The sequence below is a fragment of the Bubalus bubalis genome, chromosome 10 (assembly GCF_019923935.1).
Source record: "Bubalus bubalis isolate 160015118507 breed Murrah chromosome 10, NDDB_SH_1, whole genome shotgun sequence".
Lineage (NCBI taxonomy): Eukaryota > Metazoa > Chordata > Mammalia > Artiodactyla > Bovidae > Bubalus > Bubalus bubalis.
Window position 1 is genome coordinate 90,670,736 of NC_059166.1, and position 24,706 is coordinate 90,695,441.

At 41.4% G+C, this 24,706-nt stretch overlaps 1 long non-coding RNA gene across 1 annotated transcript in view; it reads right to left on the minus strand.

Moving 5' to 3' along the window:
* Positions 1–8,479, minus strand: part of LOC123327880 — a 33,902-nt gene extending 25,423 nt beyond the window's left edge. Inside the window, exon 1 of the long non-coding RNA XR_006542557.2 lies at positions 8,337–8,479. This is a non-coding gene — a long non-coding RNA (uncharacterized LOC123327880). The remainder of the gene's footprint in view (positions 1–8,336) is intronic.
* Positions 8,480–24,706: the final 16,227 nt, after the last annotated feature.

Sequence of the window (24,706 nt, forward strand, 5' to 3'; positions counted from 1 at the left end):
AGGCGAAAACTTAAAAGAATCATGGTGGAGTCTTTTCTTACCAAGACTTTAGAAAACAGATTAATTTTGTGCTGGACTAATCAAAAACCAATCCCATTAAATCCAAGCAAAATCAAAATAAGTTAAAAAAGAAAATAGCTGTTTTTCATACTTTCTTTGCATGTTATTTTTGTGTTAATTAAATAAATTTATTTTGCTTCAACATAACTATAATATTAACATTTGTGCCAAAAATCATGTAGTCAACAATTTTTTATTGAGAAACTCCAAGATCTATGCCATGGGAAACACAAAAGAAGGAAGAGATGTAAGCCCAGCATTTACATTTACAATGCAGTCAGGGAGAGAAAAATAACCCAAATGCAGCAGTTAGCAACTATGCAAACTTAAGTGATCCGAAGGAAGGAAAAGAGATCCATGAGAACAGGAGAAACTGGGGAAAGCTTGTAGTGAGACTAGGTGTATTTTGAATATAATTTGGAGACAAATGATCAAATCCCTGGGCCTGGAGACAGTGAAGAAGTGCTTTGTAGGAAGGGAGATTTATGTCTTAACATAAAGAGAAGGAAAATGGATCTTAATGATATAGACTCAAGGAGTATGTATTAGTATTAGTTGCTCAGTCATGACCGACTCTTTGCGACCCCATGGACTGCAGCCCACAGGCTCCACTGTCCATGAGATTTTCCAGGCAAGGATTCTGGAGTGGGTTACCATTTCCTTCTCCAAGGAAGTAGCCTACAAATATGGGCCACTTTGTATGCTGATCAAATATCACCTGAGCAAAATTTGTGAAGATCTTTATGAAAAAGGTAAAGTATAATTGTTACTACCATGTGAGTCATTAGACCCTTCCTCATTCGCCCTCAGTTCAGCAACAACTGGGGCTTCCCTGGTGGCTCAGACAGTAAAGAATTTGCCTGCAATGAAGGAAACCTGGGCTAGATCCCTGGGTCAGGAAGATTCCCTGGAGAAGGGAATGGCTACCCACTCCAGTATTCTTGCCTCGAAAACTCCATGGACAAAGGAGCCTGGCAGGCTACACTCCATGGGATTGCAAAGAGTCAAACCAAGTGACTAACACTTTAAGCAACAACTGGCTAGTTGTAAGTGGAAATAAATTCCTGTAATTGAACTCTAAGAATACTCCTGCAAGCCTTCCTATTAACCAAAGAGAGGCTCCTGATTGCCAGACTCTTAAATCATTTTCGAAAGGAAACATGAGTTTATAGAGCCAGGTACATTAGTGAAGTTCCCACTCATCCCTCCCAGGGTTGCCTATGCCAAAGGGTGGGGCCAGGCTCCCCTTTGGAGACTCAGGCTGCTCCCACATCCTAAGGGCCACCAACTATGCCTTCATTCCCCCCAAAATGGCTTTTGTTACTTCAAACTATTGTTCATCTCATTTTAACATCAGTTTAAGCATATCTTACTGGAGAAAGCAATGGCACCCACTCCAGTACTCTTGCCTGGAAAATCACATGGACGGAGGAGCCTGGTGGGCTGCAGTCCATGGGGTCGCTAAGAGTCAGACACGACTAAGCGACTTCACTTTCACTTTTCACTTTCATACATTGCAGAAGGAAATGGCAACCCACTCCAGTGTTCTTGCCTGGAGAATCCCAGGGACGGGGGAGCCTGGTGGGCTGCCATCTATGGGGTTGCACAGAGTCGGACACAACTGAAGCGACTTAGCCGCAGCAGCAGCAAGCATACCTTAAATTTTAAAGGAATTATTCATCCTACAGCTTAAATTTTCCTGTTCTCATCCACCTTTTCTTTGACTTTGAGGCTTCTTCTCATTTATAGGGCCTAAATAATAATAATAAAAATTATCATGTTTTTTTCCAATATATACTTCCTACTTAAATTCTTTTAATTATAAAATAAATTTTCATAATCATAAATCAGATTTTTATTAATGAAAGCCCTGTAAGATTACTGTTGCCTCACTTGCATTGATTTTCAGAGATTATGCAAATTGCACATTACACAGAAAGAAACAAGGTAAGGATTTTATTTTAGATCTTTCTAATTTCAAATCTTGCCTCTGCATGTTGTTTATTATATGGATTCTACTGCTCCCTACTAAGGAATACATTTTAAAGTTAGACTTGATCTTTTGACCTTCCTCTGTTGAAGCTGTAGCCTCTAGACATATTTCCTCACAAGTCACAAGCCTTGATTTAATCAGATGAATTAGATAAGGGAAAAAAAACCTTTAAGGTCAGGGAGTATAACTTCCTGCAAAGAATAGGATTTTTCCCTATATAGCATTTATTGTTCCAAACACATTTATAATAAATAACACATTTTCCTATTGCATGAAAAAAAGGAAAGTCACTCAGTTATGTCTTACTCTTTATGACCCCATGGACTGCTGCCTGCCAGATTCCTCTGTCCATGGAATTTTCCAGGGAAGAATACTGGAGTAGGTAGCCATTTCCTTCTCCAGGGGATCTTCCAAACCCAGGGATTCAACCCAGGTCTCCTGCTTTGCAGGCAGATTCTTTAACATTTGAGCCACCAGGGAAGCCCCTATTGCATACCTCTCATGAAAAATATCCTGCCAGTATCCAAGATTGCCTCGTAAAAACTCAAATAGTTCCCATCTCCCATCTCTAGACTTGCTGCTCGAGTTCCCCATCCTCTAACTTCTCTTACTTACTAGATGGAAGCGTTCTGCTATTTCCTCTCAGGAAAATCATTTCTTCAGTGCTTAAGCTGTCACTTGACTCCAGAGGAGGGACAGAGGTGAAGAGACTCTCTGTCACAAGTAAAGATTTTGAAAAAGAGCAAAGTGACCTGAAACCAAACCTGAGGAGATGCTCAGTATCCTCAGGAGTCATGTGAGCACTCACATTTCTGGCAAACACTTGCTCCTACATTTTTTTAGGAAAGGGGAGTAGGGAAGGGCCCACCTGAGTGCTCTGGTTCTCATGGAACTACTGACTGACCCATTGAAATACCACAAGGCTAAGGAAGGAATTCCTAAGGAGAAGGAAGGAGTTCCTAAGGAGAAGAAAGTTCTGGTTGCCTTTGAGTATCTCCCAAACATTAAAAGAACATTTCACTGGGCCACAACCACAAGAATTACCCTGAAAATCAATTTGTACCATGTCCCAGACAACTTCTTCCAGACTGAGGGTAGTTCAAGGTTCTTCTAGAAATGAACCCAAAAGTCAGAGAAGCAGACTGTACCACTGGCTTCTCCTAATTAAGCAAAAGATTTAAAAAATTTATTGGAGATTTAGAGGAGTTCATTGAAACTTGCAATAATGTTAAGTATACACAAAGCTAGTGGAGCTGATGGAATTCCAGTTGAGCTATTCCAAATCCTGAAAGATGATGCTGTGAAAGTGCTGCACTCAATATGCCAGCAAATTTGGAAAACTCAGCAGAGGCCACAGGACTGGAAAAGGTCAGTTTTCATTCCAATCCCAAAGAAAGGCAATGCCAAAGAATGCTCAAAATACTGCACAATTGCACTCATATCACATGCTAGTAAAGTAATGCTCAAAATTCTCCAAGCCAGGCTTCAGCAATATGTGAACCATGAACTTCCAGATGTTCAAGCTGGTTTTAGAAAAGACAGAGGAACCAGAGATCAAATTGCCAACATCCACTGGATCATCAAAAAAGCAAGAGAGTTCCAGAAAAACATATATTTCTGCTTTCTTGACTATGCCAAAGCCTTTGACTGTGTGGATCACAATAAACTGTGGAAAATTCTGAAAGAGATGGGAATACCAGACCACCTGAACTGCCTCTTGAGAAATCTGTATGCAGGTCAGGAAGCAACAGTTAGAACTGGACATGGAACAACAGACTGGTTCCAAATAGGAAAAGGGGTACATCAAGGCTGTATATTATCACCCTGCTTATTTAACTTCTATGCAGAGTACATCATGAGAAATGCTGGACTGGAAGAAACACAAGCTGGAATCAAGATTGCCGGGAGAAATATCAATAATCTCAGATATACAGATGACACCACCCTTATGGCAGAAAGTGAAGAGGAACTAAAAAGCCTCTTGGTGAAAGTGAAAGTGGAGAGTGAAAAAATTGGCTTAAAGCTCAACATTCAGAAAATGAAGATCATGGCATCCGGTCTCATCACTTCATGGGAAATAGATGGGGAAACAGTGGAAACAGTGTCAGACTTTATTTTTGGGGGCTCCAAAATCACTGCAGATGGTAACTGCAGCCATGAAATTAAAAGACGCTTACTCCTTGGAAGGAAAGTTATGACCAACCTAGACAGCATATTCAAAAGCAGAGACATTACTTTGCCAACAAAGGTCCGTCTAGTCAAGGCTATGGTTTTTCCTGTGGTCATGTATGGATGTGAGAGTTGGACTATGAAGAAGGCTGAGTGCCAAAGAATTGATGCTTTTGAACTGTGGAGTTAGAGAAGACTCTTGAGAGTCCCTTGGACTGCAAGGAGATCCAACCAGTCCATTCTGAAGGAGATCAGCCCTGGGATTTCTTTGGAAGGAATGATGCTAAAGCTGCAACTCCAGTACTTTGGCCACCTCATGTGAAGAGTTGACTCATTGGAAAAGACTCTGATGCTGGGAGGGATTGGGGGCAGGAGGAGAAGGGGACGACAGAGGATGAGATTGCTGGATGTCATCACTGATTTGATGGACGTGAGTCTGAGTGAACTCCGGGAGTTGGTGATGGACAGGGAGGCCTGGCATGCTGTGATTCATGGGGTCACAAAGAGTCGGACACAACTGAGCGACTGAACTGAACTGAACTGATACACCTCAGTTTGAGAGGGACACTAGGTCAACGTGGGGTGTTAACCGCTTTGGTGACACTGGCCTGCACGGAGACATCAGAGAAGATCATGGAAATGAAAGCCAGATTGGAGCACAAGGCAGAAGCTGCTGCTACCTCTGCAGTGGAGCATCCAGGGAGCCTTGTCTACTAATGACCTAATCTGCAATTAAGAAAATTTAAAATATTTTCTGAACTATAATTCTGGCAGAGGATGGGAGGTGAGGTAGGGAGAATCCACAGTTGAAGCCTGCCATGCTGGGAGCTACTGAAAATCTGTAAAGAAGCTTAACAGTAGCTAAGAGTATATAGAGTCACACAACTCTGAGTTCAAATACTAACTCTGCTATTTACAACCCAGGAGAAATAATTTAATGTCTCAGAACCTCACTATCTAAAAACTGGAATGCTATGAGGATATCCCAGAAATGACGTCTGGAAGGACTTAGCACGCTGTCCAGTGTATTCTACTTGCTCGATCAGAGACAGAGGTGGCTGTTGGGGTTATGGCCATCACTAATTGCCCACTGACCAAAACAGAAGCAGTATCTAAAAATGCTAAGCTAAAAAAGCAGGGCCTTTTTGCTCCATCTTTACCAACCAAACCACCCACTTCCAACATTCTAAAAGCCTGCTTGCTATCTCACTCATCTATTGCCCCAGAATCACATCAAATAGGCCATTCCAATCCATCCACCTACAAAGTCAGCTTCAAGTCCCTAAAAGATAACTGCAGATGCCCCCAGAGCTCCTATTGTACAATTTGTTAAAGTTTGACCAGGCAAAGACACCAGGGGCAAGCTGTGGTCTGACAAACTCAGATTTATTGACTAGATGAGTCAAGGGAGGGCACTCCTGAGCTACCATGGAACAACAACAAAGCTCAACAGGGAGGCAGGAAGAGAGAAGACTTTTCCAAAGTTTGACTTCTGTGAAAAGAGAAGCTAAGGGAAGTAGGGACCAGCTTTGTGCTGGCTGCTATTTCTGGGACAAGATTAGGGGAAATGGGTAACTAAGGACTGGATGCTGTCATGGAAGCATCCATGACATGCGGGAAGCAAGTAATGGATGAAAGCACGGTCAGCTTAGCAATTAAATATCCCCAGGAATCATTGCTGTTGTTTACTCGCTAAGTCATTTCTGACTCTTTGTGACCCTGTAGACTGTAGCCCTCCAGACGCCTCTGTCCATGGAATTCTCCAGGCAAGAATACTAGCACGGGGCACCATTTCCTTCTCCAGGGTATCTTCCCAGTGCAGGGATTGAACCCACTTCTCCTGCATTAGCAGACAGATTCTTTACCACTGAGGCACCAGAGAAACCCATCCGCAGGAATAGATGTGTACAAAAAGCAAGTCTGGGGGCATCATTCATAAAAGGCAGTCACTGAAAGACAGACAGCTGTTATAGGCCCTCAGGGGAAACCATGTCTCCTCTTAATTTTTTGATTGACTTCTCTGGGTCTGTCCTCCCAGCCTAGTGAACCACAGAGCTGCTTTTCCCTTTTTATCACTTAGACAGTTTTCACTCTTTCAGTCCTGGATAGATCTTTTCTCTTTTAAAGTTGCCTCTAGAAACTATGAGTGGGGTTGCTGGGAATCCTCTACTATTTCTGCAGCTTTTTGTTAAGTCTAAAGCTATTCTAAAAGGAAGGTTATTGAAAACAACAAAAATCAGCTTCCTACACAAGCCCTGATAATGCTTCCCACAGGCACTGTGTCACAGGGAAGTCACTCCATAGCATGTTTAAAATTCTTGATTCTTCCTCATTTTCAACCAAATTCTGCTTCGTTCCTAATCTCCTCTTCCAAGGTCCCAGATGGATCTCTGTGAAGCTGCAAGTTTATCTCCTTTGCCAAGATAGCTTTTTTAAATATTATGGTTTTATCCCTAAGACTCTTCAAAGTAAGTCTCCGCCTCAATCCCCTCCTCCTCAATCTTTGGTTTCACATCAAGTGCCTAGTGACCCTCTTTGCAGAGAAGACACCCATTGGACAGAGCCCTCTGGCATGGCCTGACACCATCTGTCTGGGCATCCCTGGCTTGGTAAGGAACATGCCCACATCACTCTTCTCAGCAATGGCTCATTCTGTTGACTCATTGCACTTGTGGAAGCTAAAATCCCCTACATCTTTCCCATAGGAACTGGGCCAAGTCAGCTGTCCTCTCCACCTTCCTAAACTCACATGGTTTAAGCCAACATAGAATTTTACCGACAATATTCATCTTGTAAGTTTTTCTATCTGTCAACACTGCAACAGAAGAGAAGAGAACCAAGAATCAGAAATTCTGGGTGCAGATTCTAGTTCTCTAACTACTTGCAAGTCTTTAAACAAGTCATTCTACTCCTCGGGGTGTAGTTCCTTTGCTTGTAAAACAACTGTGTTGCCATTAGACAACGTCTGAGATCTCTTCATGTCTCTTACACTACTATATATTAGGATCAGTCTATTTTACTATGTTTCATCATTTTGCTGATGAAGAAACTGACTCAGGGGAATCAATTCATTTGCCCAAAATGGTATAGTTCCAGGATTCTAGGCAGCACTGTCAGGATCTTCCCCTTCTCAAAACAGCCTGCCCTTGACCTTGTTCAGTTCTCTTGCATGATTGATCTCTCCTCTGCTTCTGCACACAAGGCCATCAAGAACTTTCTTAGTCTGGGGAAAAACTGTCTGCTTATGGCTAACTGCACTGGCTATCCCCTTCTGCTTCTCCCCTTCACCACCCACCTGCCCAAGAAGTCATATGTGTGCGTATGTGTGCAAATACCCCTGTGTGCATTTTCCTGTTCACTTGTTTCTTCAGCCTCTTAAAATCAGGCTCCTTTTCCTACATGCACTGAAACTGATCTCTCAGCTGGAGACCCTGTGTTCAATCATTATCACCATTGACCTTTCTGGACCCATTTCCTTCTCCCTAGAGTCGGACACGACTGAGCGACTTCACTTTCACTTTTCACTTTCATGCATTGGAGAAGGAAATGGCAACCCACTCCAGTGTTCTTGCCTGGAGGATCCCAGGGACGGGGGAGCCTGGTGGGCTCTATGCGTCGCACAGAGTTGGACACGACTGAAGCGACGCAGCGGCAGCAGAGTTTCTTAAGGTTTTTGTTTGAACTTCTCTTTTTAGAAACCTTCAACTAATCATCTCTACACTAGTGACTCCCGAATCTGCGCTACTAGTTCAGACATACGTGACAGGATAGCTCATTGTGATACCAGCCCCTGGTGTTTTCCTCTTTCTGCTACTCCAAATGGACAGTGCGGACCTTAGAGATCCTGTAGGAGACTTTGCTGTGTGGAAATCTGAAGGCCCTACCCAGTCCAGATTCTGTCCAATGACTATAGGCAGCCCTGGAGTAGACTTTGTCCCAGGCACTATTAATAGCTAAAAAGCTATAAAGCAGGTAAAAGTCCACAGTGATATTTAGCAGGAGGTCAGAGGGCTAGCAGGCATTTTGCCAATCTCTCTCATAAAAAGTACAAAAAATATTCTCTTTTCAGCTAGAAGAAGAAAAATTGATAAAGTTTAAGAGGAGGTCTGGTTACCTGGATGTGTAGATAAATATGGTTTGCTTTAGGGCCGAGTACATTTTTTAAAATCCTTGTCCATTTGCATGTCATGGAAACAGTCAAAACAATCCATATGACAACTTTTTACTGCAAACAAGAATGTGCTGTACACATTACTGAAACAAAACAGAAACAGAGAGACTAAAGTGAGAGGAAAGCGCAACCAAGGATTCAACACATTTAAAAAAAACAAAAAGAAGAAAATCCTCTTCATTCAAAGATGTGCTTACAAATGCCATTTAAATGTCTTTCAATGTTTTGTGAAACAGATGGGAACTTTATTTGGCATGAAAATTTAGATATAATATGAAACTGAAGGACCAAGTTTAGAAACCCAGAAATCCCACCACAGCCACTTACTCCACTTTTCAACATTGATATTCAATAATAAAAAAAAAAAAAACTAAATTTAGACCTTTAAGAGGCCACATCAATTTAATTTTATAGTACAATAAAAGCTAAAGATCGAAATATTCTATAATATGTCTATAAATTCTTACATAAGGCTAAGAACATTTTAAAGATCTTTTTTCTATTTTCTAGAATACCCAGGCCTACAGAAGACAAAAGTTTAGTTAAAATCTGTACCACATGTTGCAATGTAATAGCTTTTTTTTAAGTTAGGTCATGTATGGATTATTTAAGGAGTTTCATATTTCATTTCTCTTGAATTCATTTTTCCTCTGAGAAAGCACATTCATGGTAACAGTGCCATAATTAGAGAAGAATTTCCAGTGTCCTCCTGCTGGTAGAACACTTCCTGCCTGAGATGGGCCTCGTTTTCCAGTCATGGGAGTGCATTTCAGGATGTCAAACTAAAGGCAGGGTGGTGTGAATATGAAAATATTTTTTACCTAAACCAAATAACATCAGACCCAGTAGAAATTACAGACTATGATTCTGACCATCCTAGGGAGAGAAAAAGTGAGAGGTGGTAAATTCAAGTTAGGAAAGTAAGAAAGAGTTTGTAATGTATACAAGCAGAGAGCAATTCAGAAACTACAAGTGCCCCCTAATATCCACTTTTTCCTTTCTGCCAGAGTAACTTATTTTTAGCTATACACATGGCCACAGAGAATAGACACTGTGTTTCCAAGTAATTGGAGGTGTCTGTGTGATCCTTAAGCTCTACCCAAGAAGACTAATGTAGAAGATCCTGTGACAGCTTTTCAGGAATCTTCCGTAAGAAACAATTGATATTAACCCTATTCTGCTGTTGGAATACAGATTTCAGTGGTCAGATATCCATCTAGACTATGAGCATAGAAAACACACCCTCTAATTGGTGGAACAAAAGCCTAGAGATCTCACACCTGAAGACTTTGTGGAATGGAGCTGCCGTACCTGCACTTGATGGCTGAACTCATTTCCTAGGGCTGCCATCACACAACAGACATTCATGCACTGTTAGTTCTGGAGGCTAGAAGTCCAAATCCTATAGGTCGGCAGAACCATGCTCTCTTCAGAGCCTCTGGGAAACAACTCTTCCTTGTCTCTTCCTAGCTTCCGGTGGTTGCCGGTGAAAATATAATTAAAGGTAAAATCTCCCAAGCCAGAAACATCTCTATAAATCAGAAGAGAAAGAAGCAGTGCTACTGCTGAATAAGCCTTAAGCCAGAATGTGATGCTCATTACAGGCAATCCACAAAGAAACTGCAAAGCCAGAAAGAAATCTCACCTTTAACAAAGCCAAGCAGATACAACCCATTCCATATGTGTTCTCAAGATCAACAATGACTGGTACTCAAGTAAGAGGACTTAGCAACTCCTCCTGTCACACACAGTTCATCCTAGATTCACCTGATATACTGGAGTGGTCATCTCTATTTGTTAATTGGCTTAATCGGAAAGGAAAATTAAGCTCATGTCATTATGGCAGGAATGAGGGGCCTACAGAAGTGAAGCTCCCCAAGGAACTGGGAGGCAGGGACATTATCTTCCTTAATGATCACACTTCAAGTCCTTGAGAAAGACATTTCTGAAGAGAGAGGGGTGGGGGATGTTTATTAGCTTTTAGAAAGATTCACATACATTTGGAAGAGATAGAAAAACAATTTATACTTAATAACTTTCTAAAGTAAGTAAGAAAAGGAAAGAGTGAGGGGGTTTCTTCCCTTATTTTCAAGTGAAGCTTTATTTCTAATCTGCATATCCATTATACTGAGCAGTCCTTGGCATTCCTTGGCTTGTAGACACCTCATTTCCATCTCTGACTCCATCATTATGTAGTATTCTCCTTGTGTGTCTTTGTCATTGTTGTTTAGTGAGTCATGTCTGACTCTTTGTGACACCATGGACTGTAGCCCAGCAGGCTCCTCTGTCCATGGAATTTTCCAAGCAAGATTACTGGAGTGGGTTGCCATTGTGTGACTTTTTTAAGTCCAAAATTCCCATTTAGGGCACATCCTAAAACAATATGACATCATCTTAACTTGATAATGTATGAAAAAGTGAAAGTCACTCGATCGAGTCCAACTCTTTGTGACCCCATGGACTATATACAGTCCGTGGAATTCTCCAGGTCAGAATAATGGAGTGGGTAGCCTTTCCCTTCTCCAGGGGATCTTCACAACCCAGGGATCGAACCCAGGTCTCCCACATTGCAGGGAGATTCTTTACCAGCTGAGCCATCAAGGAAGCCCAAGAATACTGGAGTGGGTAGCCTATCCCTTCTTCAGGGGATCTTCCCAACTCAGGAATCAAACCAGGGATTCCTGCATTGCAGGCATATTCTTTACCAACTGAGCTACTAGGGAAGCCCTGATAATGTATGCAAAGACCCTATTTCCAAATAAGTTTGTAGTCAAAGTTGCTAGGGAAAGGGGGTTAGGACTTCAGCACATCTTTGGGAGAAGAGTTTATACAATTTGATCCACAAAAATGGTGTACCTGAAAAATTAATGTTGGAGAAAAAAATTCTAACTTGAGGTTTTTCGTACTTACAGCCAAGTAGTTCTCAGTTCTGGAAGAATTTGGTGACAAATTAAAGGCTCCCAACATCCTCCACTGAATCAGTGACCTCCTCTCACATAGGGTGTAGGGAGCACTCTAGGAGACTCCCTGGCCAACTCCTTTGTCACTTATCCAACTCAACCCCACCCTTCAAACACTAAATTGATTGCAGCCTTGAGGTGGTGTCTACATTTTATCTCTTCATCTGATACTTAAAATTGTTTAAGAGGAAAAATAAAACCTTTTAATTTTTTAATTAGGAAGTCCTAGCAGACATATGCCAACTATGATAATGCTTTGAAGTAAATGAGCTTCAAAATGCAATCAAACTATCAATCAACAGATAAAAATTACTGACATGAAATCCTTGGCTCTTTTGTCTAGGGAGAAGCAAGTGTTGAGAGCAGGAAAGTTTTTTAAAGGTCATATCTAGAATAATATGATTAAAGTAAAAGTAATTTGAAAAGATAAAATGGAAAACAGATTTAGACTTCTAAAATATTTAAATATTTAGAATTTATTACTAGACCAACTAGTGAAATCCTGAACATGCCATAACAACAAAACAAAAAACCCCTTTGTTTTGGCCCTGTGGTAATTCCCAATTGCCCAAGGCAGACTTATTCCTCTCTGTTGCTGTAACATTATAGAACAAAAATGCATGCCAGGGAAGACAAGTAAAAACTCAAAATGAAAGCAGATCTGCAGAGGTAAAAGTGTGTAAGTTGTCCACATGGAGGTCATCCACAGGAAGAACGGAGAGAGAGAGCATCAGAGCTGAGCTTAGGAAATTCTTTTTAAAGCCCCAAAGTTTTCAGAAAAAAGAATCTCAGAAATCTACCTTTTCACTGAATTGAATATCACCCATGTAAGGTCCAAAAAGATACAAGTAATAAAATTTGACCATTCTTCTCTATCTCAAATCCACAGGGATGCTAGCAAGCAGATGTCTGGTCAACAACCCATGAGCAGTACCACAAAACAGGCTGTTGCAGAGATGTTGAACCTAGATGCCCCCTGGGCAATGTTAACAAGTCTACTGAATGCATTATGAGTGCTTTCCATATATTTCATATTGAAGCAAATACTACAAAAGACAACAAAAGCAACCATATTTATAAACAGTTATGTAGTCTGGTGTTACTACCAAGTCTTTATAACTGGAGTATCAATGAGATCTTCATAATAAAGTAAGTCAAGCCCCTCAGGGACCTATTCAGATCCTCTTCTCACCTTATCCTCACCGTTACCATCCCCAAAGGATAGGGCATTGGAAATAAATTTGCCAGAAAGAATGAGCCAAATGTCAAGAACTGAAAAAAGGAGCCAGAGAAATTAAATCTTAGAAGAATTGAGCCAAGGCAAGAAAAAAAATGGCGCCAGGAGGTAAAGTAACAAAGGAAGTAAAGTCAAGACTGGAGATGAAGCCTGGGTGGCAGTGACTCTATGAATGCCGCTGGGCGGCTACCATGTGTGGGTCAGCAACATGTGATGCAGTCAAGCTTGCCTGACAACGAGTTGAATGTGCCCTTTTTCTACCACCACCCAACCTGTCATACAGACATCAGGGAAAGGCTGATGTTTTCTCAGGTCCATCTTTGGAAAAACTGCCTTACAGTCCAGGGCTCATTTAAGTTCAGCAAGAGGCTCCAGATATGTTTCTTCAGTATGCATCTCTGAAGGCCCACCAGTCCACCTGGATCAATTCTCTTTAAAAGACACTCCCAGCTCAACTCCTCTATCCCTCTGGAATCTCATGGCCAAGAGTCCATTTCTGGCAATTCCTATTCTAGCTTCTCTGCCCTGATGACTAGGAGTGGATGCGAGATTGGGAAGCAAAAGACAGGGAAGCTGAAGATCAGAAGCTGCAGGACTGACTCTTTGCTCCAGGGAACTCCATGCAGGAATGCTTTTCTTGACCACAGAAAAAGACCCTAACTTCATTCTATTTCCAATTACTGCCCTGTGTTTCCAGATCTTGATGGCCAAGGCCACAGAAACATTTCATGGAAAATAGGAATTTTGCACAGGGTTACCTGGTTTACCATCTTTCTTATTCTAAATTTAGGTACAGAAATCCTCAATGGTGACAATCACAAATACTTCAGCCAGGATCACTCATACGTTCTGCAAATTCTAAGCTTCACTTACTTTTTAATCTTTTTTTTTTTTTACTGAAGGATAACTGCTTTACAGAATTTTGTTGTCTTCTGTCAAACCTCAAATGAATCAGCCATGCTACTGCTAAGTCGCTTCAGTCATGTCTGACTCTGTGCGACCCCACAGACGGCAGCCCACCAGGCTCCCCCGTCCCTGGGATTCTCCAGGCAAGAACACTGGAGTGGGTCCCCATTTCCTTCTCCAATGCAGGAAAGTGAAAAGTGAAAGTGAAGTTGCTCAGTCATGTCTGACTCTTAGTGACCCCATGGACTGTAGCCTACCAGGCTCCTCCATCCATCAGATTTTCCAGGCAACAGTAGTGGAGTGGATTTTCCAGGCAAGATTTTCCAGGCATTGCCTTCTCCATAGGTAAACATATACCCCTCCCTTTTGAACCTACCTCCTATCTCCCTCCCCATCCCACCCCTCTAGGTTGATGCAGAGCCCCTGTTTGTTTCCTGGGCCATACAGCAAATCCCTGTTGGCTATATATTTTACACATGGTGATGTAAGTTTCCATGTTACTCTTTCCAATCCTTTCTTAATGTGAAGTGAAGAGAAGTGAAGTGAAAGTCACTCAGTCATGTCCAACTCTTTGCAACCCTATGGACTATACAGTCCCCGGAATTCTCCAGGCCAGAATACTGGAGTGGGTAGCCTTTCCCTTCTCCAGGGGATCTTCCCAACCCAGGGATCAAACCCAGGTCTTCCACATTTCAGACAGATTCTTTACCAGCCGAGCCAAAAAGAAAGCCCTAAGAATACTGATCTTGGTAGCCTCTCCCTTCTCTAGTGGATCTTCCCAACCCAGGAATTGAACTGGGATCTTCTGCATTGCAGGTGGATTCTTTACCAACTGAGCTACCAGGGAATCCTTTCTTGGGTGAAAAACAGAGGAAGACTATTTACTTTGTCTCATATGAAAAATAACTGGATTGAAAGAACATAAACTTTCCTATCACCTTTAGTCATTTATTCATTCAACAAATATTTATTAAGCATTAACAATGTCCCAGGCAATGTGCTGTTCAACTGGAGATTCTAGACATGAGTAAGAGACAACGTATGCTTTATTTGTGCAATACTTCAGGAACAGCTACCTTCATTTATTGGGCAAGAAGCAAGGCTATGTGGCATCCTGGTGGTCATTTTTGTGAAGTAGTTCAGTACTTAGAGGGCGTCCCAAGATCTCTGTTCCCTGACCTCTTTTTATTTTTTTATAACTTTCATTTCCACCTTCCTTCCCCCATTTCTTCCAGTAGCCCTGCCTGGCTCCCTAACCTCACCTAGACCTTCTCCAGCCCTGAGATGTTACATTTCAGGGCACTGCACTCTTGTCCACCTTGCTTTCTCAATCCCTTTTTCATGCTGAGCTTATTTTTCAGCCTAAATGCGTCTTCCGATGCAGCTTATTCCTTCACTTTCTATTTTTCTTCCTGTTCACTCTCTCACTTAAAATACACTTTTACTAAATCCAAACTCTCTTCCTATTTTGTCTTTCTAGTAATACTCCAGCTCTGGATCAATCTAGCCATTCCTCTTCTTGGCTCCATATACAAGTTGCTAAGTGCCATTGGAAAGAATTCATTCATACTCAGACACTCGATTGTGTCTGACTCTTTGCAACCCCATGGACTGTAACCCACCAGGCTCCTGTGTTCATTGGATTTCCCAGGTAAGAATACTGGAATGGGTTGCCATTTCCTCCTCCAGAGTATCTTTCTAACCCAGAGATTGAACCCACGTCTCCTATGTCTCTTGCATTGTCAGGGGGTTCTTTATGACCAGCACCACCCAGGAAACCCCACTGGATAGAAAGATTTCACAAATGAACTACAAGATGAAAGAATCTGAACATCTACTTATTTCTGGCCTAGGATCCCAGTTGGATTTTTAAAGCTGACAGAAAGTTCACTGTCCTTGAGAGCATTCTTCCCTTATTCCATTCTGAGGCCATTCCACATCATCATCAGTCTTTTCCAGTATTCAGTCGTGCTGCCTCTCCCCCACTTTTGGGTTGACAGCCTTAACTACTTCACAAGGAAAATGAGTCACTGACACAAGATGCCATGAGTGGCTTTTCTGACTCTGTCTGAGTTGACACCGACACACAGGCAGGAGCAGATTGGAATAATGTCCTAGTTCCTAACCTTGCTCTGCCCGCTCAGTGTTTAGAGTAAGAAACTTAACTCTCTGCATTGATCTTCCCCTTTTTCTCTTTCAGTTCAGTTCAGTTGCTCAGTCATGTCCGACTCTTTGCAAATCCATACCAGGCTTTCCTGTCCATCACCAACTCCCGGAGTTTACTCAAACTCATGTCCATTGAGTAGGTGATGCCATCCAACCATCTCATCTTCTGTCGTCCCCTTCTCCTCCTGCCTTCAATCTTTCCCAGCATCAGGGTCTTTTCCAATGAATCAACTCTTCGCATCAGCTGGCCAAAGTATTGGAGTTTCAGCTTCAGCATCAGTCCTTCCAATGAACACCTAGGACTGGTCTCCTTTAGGATGAACTGGTTGGCTCTCCTTGCAGTCCAAGGGACTCTCAAGAGTCTTATCCAACACCACAGTTCAAAAGCATCAATTCTATGGCACTCAGCTTTCTTTATAGTCCAAATCTAATGACCATACATGACTACTAGGAAAACCATAGCTTTGACTAGACAGACCTTTGTTGGTAAAGTAATGTCTCTGCTTTTTAATATGCTATCTAGGTTGGTCATAGCTTTTCCTTCAAGGAGCAAGTATCTTTTAACTTCACGGCCGCTCTCACCATCTGCAGTGATTTTGGAACCCAAAACAATAGTCTGTCACTGTTTCCATTGTTTCCCTATCTATTTGCCATGAAGTGATGGGACCAGATGCCATGATCTTAGTTTTCTGAATGTTGAGTTTTAAGCCAACTTTTTCACACTCCTCTTTCACTTTCATCATGAGGCTCTTTAGTTCTTCTTCGCTTTCTGCCATAAGGTTGATGTCATCTGCATATCTGAGGTTATTGATATTTCTCCCAATAATCTTGATTCCAGCTTGTGCTTCATCCAGCCTGGCATTTCGCATGATGTACTCTGCATATTAGCTAAATAATTAGGGTGAAAATATACAACCTTGATGTACTCCTTTACCAATTTGGAACCAGTCTGTTGTTCCATGCTGGTTCTAACTGTTACTTCCTGACCTGCACCAGATTTCTCAGGAGATGGTAAGGTGGTCTGGTATTCCCATCTCTTGAAGAATTTTACACAGTTTGTTGGGATCTATACAGTCAAAGGCTTTGATGTAATCAATAAAGCAGAAGTAGAAGTTTTTCTGGAATTCTTGCCTTTTCTATGATCCAGCGGAGGTTGGCAATTTGATCTCTGATTCCTCTGCCTTTTCTAAATCCAGCTCAAACATCTGGAATTTCACAGTTCACATAATGTTGAAGCCTGGCTTGGAGAATTTTGAGCATTACTTTGCTAGCATGTGAGATGAGTGCAGTTGTGGGAGAGTTTGAACATTCTTTGGCATTGCCCTCCTTTGGGATTGGATTGAAAACTGACCTTTTCCAGTCCTGTGGCCACTGCTGAGTTTTCCAGATTTGCTGGCATATTGAGTCCAGCACTTTCACAGAATCATCTTTTAGGATTTGAAATAGCTCAACTGGAATTCCATCACCTCCACTAGCTTTGTTCATAGCGATGCTTCCTAAGGCACACTTGACTTTACATTCCAGGATTTCTGGCTCTAGGTGAGTGATCACACCATCATGGTTATCTGGGTCATGAATATCTTTTTTGTATAGTTCTTCTGAGTATTCCTGCCACCTCTTCTTAACATCTCTGTTTCTGTTAGGTCCATACCACTTCTGTCCTTTATCGAGCCCATCTTTGCATGAAATGTTCCCTTGGTATCTCTAATTTTCTTGAAGAGATCTCTAGTCTTTCCCATTCTGTTGTTTTCCTCTATTTCTTTGCACTGATCACGGAGGAAGGCTTTCTTATCTCTCCTTGCTATTCTTTGGAACTCTGCATTCCACAGGAATTCCAGAAAAGGAACTCTTTTCTCCTTTGCTTTTCACTTCTCTTCTTTTCACAGCTATTTGTAAGGCCTTCTCAGACAGCCATTTTGCTTTTTTGCATTTCTTTCTCTTGAGGATGGTCTTGATCCCTGTCTCATGTACAATGTCATGAACCTCCATCCATAGTTCATCAGGCACTCTATCAGATCTAGTCCCTTAAATCTATTTTTCACTTCCACTATATAATCGTAAGGGATTTGATTTAGGTCATATCTGAATGGTCTAGTGGTTTTCCCTACTTTCTTCAATTGAAGTCTGAATTTGGCAATAAGGAGTTCATGATCTGAGTCACAGTCAGCTCCTGGTCTTCTTTTTGCTGACTGTGTAGAGCTTCTCCATCTTTGGCTGCAAAGATTATGATCAATCTGAAATCTGTGTTAGCCATCTGGTGATGTCCATGTGTATAGTCTTCTCTTGTGTTTTTGGGAGAGGATGTTTGGTATGACCAGTGCATTCTCTTGGCAAAGCTCTGTCAGCCTTTGACCTGGTTCATTCTGTACTCTAAGGCCAAATTTGCCTGTTATTCCAGGAAGCTCTTGACTTCCTACTTTTGCATTCCAGTCCCCTATAATGAAAAGGACATGTTTTGGGGGTGTTAGTTCTAGAAGGTCTTGTAGGTCTTCATAGGACTGTTCAACTTCAGCTTCTTCAACATTACTGGTTGGGGCCTAGACATGGATTACTGTGATATTGAATGGTTTGCCTTGGAAACGAACAGAGATCATTCTGTCATTTTTGAGATTGCATCCAAGTACTGCATTTTGGACTCATTTGTTGACTATGATAGCTAATCCATTTCTTCTAAGGGATTATTGCCCACAGTAGTAGATATAATGGTCATCTGAGTTAAATTCACCCATTCCAGTCCATTTTATTTTTTTTAATTTTATTTTATTTTTTAAACTTTACATAATTGTATTAGTTTTGTTCACTGATTCCTAAAATATCAATGTTCACTCTTGCCATCTCCTGTTTGACCACTTCCAATTTGCTTTGATTCATGGACCTAACATTGTAGGTTTCTATGCAATATTGCTCTTTACAGCATTGGACTTTACCTCCATCACCAGTCATATCCACAACTGAGTGTTGTTTTTCCTTTGTTGCCATCTCTTCATTCTTTCTATAGTTATTTCTCCACTGATCTCCAGAAGCATATTAGGCACCTACCAATCTGGGGAGTTCATCTTTCAGTGCCATACCTTTTTGCCTTTTCATAATGTTCATAGGGTTCTCAAGACAAAAATAATGAAGTGATTTGCCATTCTGTTCTCCAGTGGACCACATTTTTTCAGAACTCTCATCTATGACCCGTCTGTCTTGGGTGGCCCTACACAGCATGGCTCATAGTTTTATTGAGCTAGACAAGGCTGTAGTCCATGTGATCAGATTGGCTAGTTTTCTGTGATTGTGGTTTTCAGTCTGTCTGCCCTCTGATGGAGAAGGATAAGAGGCGTATATAAGCTTCTTGATGGGAGAGACTGACTGAGTGGGAAACTGGGTCTTGTTCTGATGGGCAGGGCCATGTTCAGCAAACCTTTAATCCAATTTTCTTTTGATGGGTAGGGCTCTGTTCCCTCCCTATTGTTGACTTGAGGCCAAACTATGGTGGAGGTAATGAAGATAATGGTGACCTCCTTCAAAAGACCCCATGCACGCATTGCTATTCTCATTGCCTCCGACACTGCAGTAGGCCACTGCCAACCCACAACTCCACAAGAGACTCCTGGAGTCTCATGGGCATGTCTGGGTTGGTCTATTTTGGGGTCACTGCTCCTTTCTCCTGGGTCCTGGTGTGTACAAGATTTTGTTTGTGCCCTCCAAGAGTCTGTTTCCCCAGTTCTGTGTAAGCTCTAGTGGTTCTATGGTGGGGTTAATGGTGACCTCCTCCAAGAGGGCCTATGCCATACCCAGGTCTGTGGCACCCAGAGCCCCTGACCCTGTGGCAGGCCACTGCTGACCCGTACCTCCACAGGAGACACTCAGTCACAGTTCTGGCTCAGTCTCTAGGTTGGCCATATGTTTTGTGCCCTTCCCAGGTCTAAGCAGCTCAGGCAACCAGGTGCTTGGCAAATGCACTGTCCCAGGTGGGCTGTGTGTCTTAATCATCTCCCTAATCCCAGCCACTCCTCTCCCTCAGACCCTGAAGATGGTGGAAGAGCACATCACCTGGAGTCTAAGAGCAGTTGGGGCCTCTTCAGATAGAAGACAGAAGGACTGTTTGGGGCTAGTACAGCTTTCATTTCCACAAGATCTCCCAGAAGAGAAGAGCCCCTTAGGCCCGCTTGAGTTATGTTCTTTTTTGTGATGCCTTTAAGAAGTAGAGAATGGAAGTCATCAAGCAATGAAGAGGTAGGATTCCATGAAACCACTTTTCTTTTCAGAAAGCTTGATTGTCACAGAATAGTGCTCACTCCACAGAGAATCCCTTGTCTTATATCTCTTGCCCTGCACTGCTCAGAGAGATTGACCAGACACATGTTAAAAATTAAGCATTATAAAATTCCAGTCAAATAGGACACACAAAAGGTTACCTTTAGCACACTAAATTTTACACCTCCAATGGCATCTTCCATTCAAGCCACCACCTGCATAAGCTGCTAAAGTGAAGACTAAATTCTAAAATACTGGTTTCCTAGGACAGTGACAACTGTGAGGCCGGGTAAAGCAACTGGAGGATCGTGCAAACCCATATAGTGGGACTTTCTCCCCCACTGTCAGAGAGTAAACCCGTGGGAGGAGAAGTGTCAGAGAAAGTGTGAAGGGTTTTTCCCCATCACTGCTAATCACCTGTGCTCCCCACCTGTGAGGTTGGGTGGGAGGTCTGTCTTCAAAGAAGTAGGTACAAATGTGTCTCCTATGAAGTCTGGGCTCCAAGCACCCTGGGAAAGTATATTCTAAAACACATCCCAAAAGCTTTTTCTATAGTCAAGTTTGAAGTGGGAAGTCTATGCACTTCTTGTGAGCCCAGAATTAACTGGGAAAATGAGCCACCTCACCAGCAATCCCCTCAGCAGTGGGGGCAATGGCCTCTTTGTGAAAGTTGGGGTGGGAATTGGGGAATGCTGACTTTTTGGGAGTTAACCCGTATCAGGAAACTATGCAGAGGTCCCAGAGGAAACCCCAGGTCACCTAATGGCCCCTTCATGGAGCCTGCATCGAACACCATCATCAACATGGGGGAATCCTAGCAGATGGTGACGATCCTAGCAGAAAAGACACCACACAGATGTGGAGCCAGTGAGATTAGACAAAACATGCCCTCTGCACTCCTAGTATGTGGCCAGTCACAGAAGAGGGTTTTTCTCCAACACACATACATGCCCACACTAATACACACATACCCACACCAACACAAACACACACCTATACACCTAAACACACACCTACACAAATATACACCTAAATATGCCCACATACAAACACACACCTACACACAAATATCTATACACACCTACAAACACCTAACATGCACACACACACATATACACAAACACCTATACACACCAGAAACACACACCTATGCACACCAACACACAACTACACATGCCTAAACATACACCTACAGACACAATATATACATACATACACAAACACTTGCTGTCTCCATGAGACAGCAAGCAAGCACAAACAGCCTAGTAGAGCTGATGAATTGAAATATAGGAACATAATCCTGAATTTCAACCAAAAAGAAAATAACTGAATTGAACTACATTTTCCTGGAAGAGTAGTCTGAATAAGCTTTCTACAATTAGTGGAAATTTAACTCAGCAGCTGGTTAATTACATTCTGCTATTTTTGTATTCAAGTTTACCATGTACATAGCTCAATTTAGATCTAATAATAAGAAAGTCGTATGCCAAATTTAAAATTTCTCACAGAGAAACTGAAGAGATCAATCAAAACCTTTAGGTCTACTAGATAACATTCCAAACCATGGAGTCACAGCACCTCAAGTATTTTACTAGAAATCTAAGTGTATCAAATCAGATGAACAATAGATTATTACAGTTTTTTTTAAGCCAGTCACAAAAATATGATCAAACTACAAGAAAAAAAAATAAGAAAATGGAATTTTTAAGTTCATTCCCATACCTAGCAGTACATCTGTGTTGGCTTACTGTCAATGAGCTCACTGACAGAGGTGGAAGAGACCAAGTTCCTAAGTTACAGTAAGTTATCTTCCACTTTATGGCACAAATATGTATGGGAATTATGAATAACACAAACCCACCAGAGTCAGGGCCTGGGAACAATGCCAGAAATGCAGACAAAGGAGAGAGTTAAAAGGTCTGAATAGCAAGGGAAAGGGCTTCCCAGGTGGCGCTAATAGTAAAGAACCTGCCTGCCAATGGAGTAGACATATAAGAGATGCCGGTTCGATCCCTAAGTCAGGAAGATCCCTGGAGGAGGGTATAGCAACTGGAGAATCTCATGGACAAAAGAGCCTGGTGGGCTACAGTCCATGGGCTCACAGTCGGCCACAACTGAAGCAACTGAGCACACGTGCACACAAAGTATGTTTATAGTGGAAAAGGAAAAATTTTCCTACATGAGGCCTCTTGCTCTGTGTATAATACCCCAAAAGAAAGTTGTAAATGCTAGTGCTTAAAATGTTTTAAATGAACCAAGATTATTGTTTGCGAATACATTATGGAGACAGCTCTGGTAGGAGCAGGCAGGAAGATGAAACCAAATAATCTAATGGTGAGTCTTTTCCTTTTTCAAAACGCTGGGTCTGTAAAGTGAGTGAATCATTTTTAAATACACTTTCTTAAGAAAAAGTGGAGACAAGAGGAATGAAAGTAGACGTTATGCTATGAGAATGCAGCTGAATTTGAGAGATACACAAGGGACAATCACACTCCAATAAAAGGCAAGAGGCCATAACTATATATATATTTCTTTTTTGCTTGGGAAAGAAAAAAATGAAGATATCTAAAAGTAGTTCTGGTTTACATGCTGTCTCCAAACGTCTCAGCTTGGGTAGTGACCAGAGGGATGCAAGTTTGGGGGAAGATAAAGCAACAAAGAACATAGGAGACAAAAAAATTCAGTGATGTTTCTGTTGTCAGTAACTGCTTAGGTAAGTGGATTCAACAGAAATTTAAATTTCTAAAGCTTGTAGTGAAAATGAATACAGTACAATAAATGTAACTTAGCCTTTTGTATTTGAACTTGGTCCATGTGGGTATTCATGGTTGGACTATTCTAAAGATAGAATTCTAGCAACAGAAGAAGTCCTAAGACTGACTGGAAAGAGGCTCAGTGGATACCGCAGCAATTATCATCTGGAAATGACTCAAAGACCACGGTGTTTTATTTGTTTGGTTTGAATTTCCTCTACTTGCCTCTTTCTCAGAAGGATAGTATAAAGTATGTGCATCAACATGATTTTTGAAGCATGATTTGCTGGAAACTGCACTCTATCACAGAAGATAGTTGATTATTTTACTGTGTGATCCTGAGTTAGCTTCATCTCTAAGCACTCCCTCACTTGAAAATTTAAAATCCAGGTAGAGCTAGCTGCTGGAAGAAGTAGCTTGCCTCTTAGGTCTAAGGACACTAATACTTTATTGCTTGAAATTCAAGTAATGCCTCTCCTGGGGCAGACGTCCTACAAAGGGTCTCCATTCTTATCAAGACCCATTGTAACTATATCTTGTTGCCATTAGGCCCACAGAGTCATAACTTGTCATGTTCCAGAAAGAGAAAGAGAGTTTGACCCTAGAAGGATATAACTTATATACCAAAAAATTGCAAAGTTTTACTAACATACATAGATATACTAGTATACCTATCTATATATAATCATATATATTAGTAATTTAATATTATATAGTTAGCAATATTATATAATTGTGTATATAATATAGTATATTTTATAAAATATATATTTTTATATAATTATATATAATATAGTGATAATATATAATTAGTAATATATAATAATAGATAATATATATCAGTAATATATATATCCATATATATTAGTTTATATATTTGTGTGTGTGTGTGTGTGTGTATGTATAGGTTTCCCTGGTGGCTCAGAAGTCTAGAATCTGCCTGCAATGCAGAAGCCACAGGAGACTTAGACTTGATTCCTGGGTCAGGAAGATCCCTTGGAGGAGGACATGGCAAGCCACTCCAGTATTCTTGCCTAGAGAATCCCAACGACAGAAGAGCCTGGTGGGGTGCAGTCCATAGGGTCACAGAGTCTGACACAACTGTAGTGACTTAGCATGCATACATATATATATACACATGTGTAGCTATGAACCTGAAACCAAACAGACTATAATCTTGAATCAGGCTAAATTTATTGACATAAGTACACTTACCTGAGAACTGGGGTTCAGTGCTGTAACTTACGTGGCTGAAAGTGTCTCCAACAGTTTACTTGGTTCCTGACTAAATCTCTTTTTTCCAGCTACCACAATCACAAAGTCAATCCTCACAGTTAAGGTCTGGGTCAAAGGCTTATCCATGGACTCTGTCTAATGAGTCTTCTAATCTATTTCTGACCATCACAGTTTGTCAACCCAGAGAAGGCTCCTAGTTGATTTGTCCTGACTTTGTCAAAGTAACATCCTGCCACTCCCTCAATTGATGAGCGAGACTTTAAGAATAAAGCATGAGTGGCATATTATACCATTCTTTATAATAATTTTATGTGGATGAGGAGTCATTAAATTAGCAGTCTTTACCTGAATATTGCTTTACATCTGGCATGTGGTTCCTTGATGTGTCACTAGATTGTCACTAGATCTGTTATATCAACATGCTTCAAATTACAAATTTTTTAGAATATGCTCGCCCACAAAAAAATATTCTACCACACAAAATAAACTGGCTTTGCACAGTCTTCTCTTGAGTTTTTTTCAGTAGTCTGCATAAACTGTGATTCCAAACAAGCCCTTTACATTTGGGAACCATGTCTAACTCATTTTCTAGTTTCATCTCTGAACAGAATACTTATTACATAGACAAATTCAAAGGAATTAAGCAGCATTATAGCACCCTTTAACTTACATGAGTTTCAAGCATATGGTCTCTGGAAAAAGCGAAAGAATGAAAGGAAGGATGATGGGAATTAGCAATTTTGTAGTACAGACAAGTCTCCCATCCACTCTGCTGCATGCATGCATCTACCGAGGGAGACAGCAAGAGAGGAC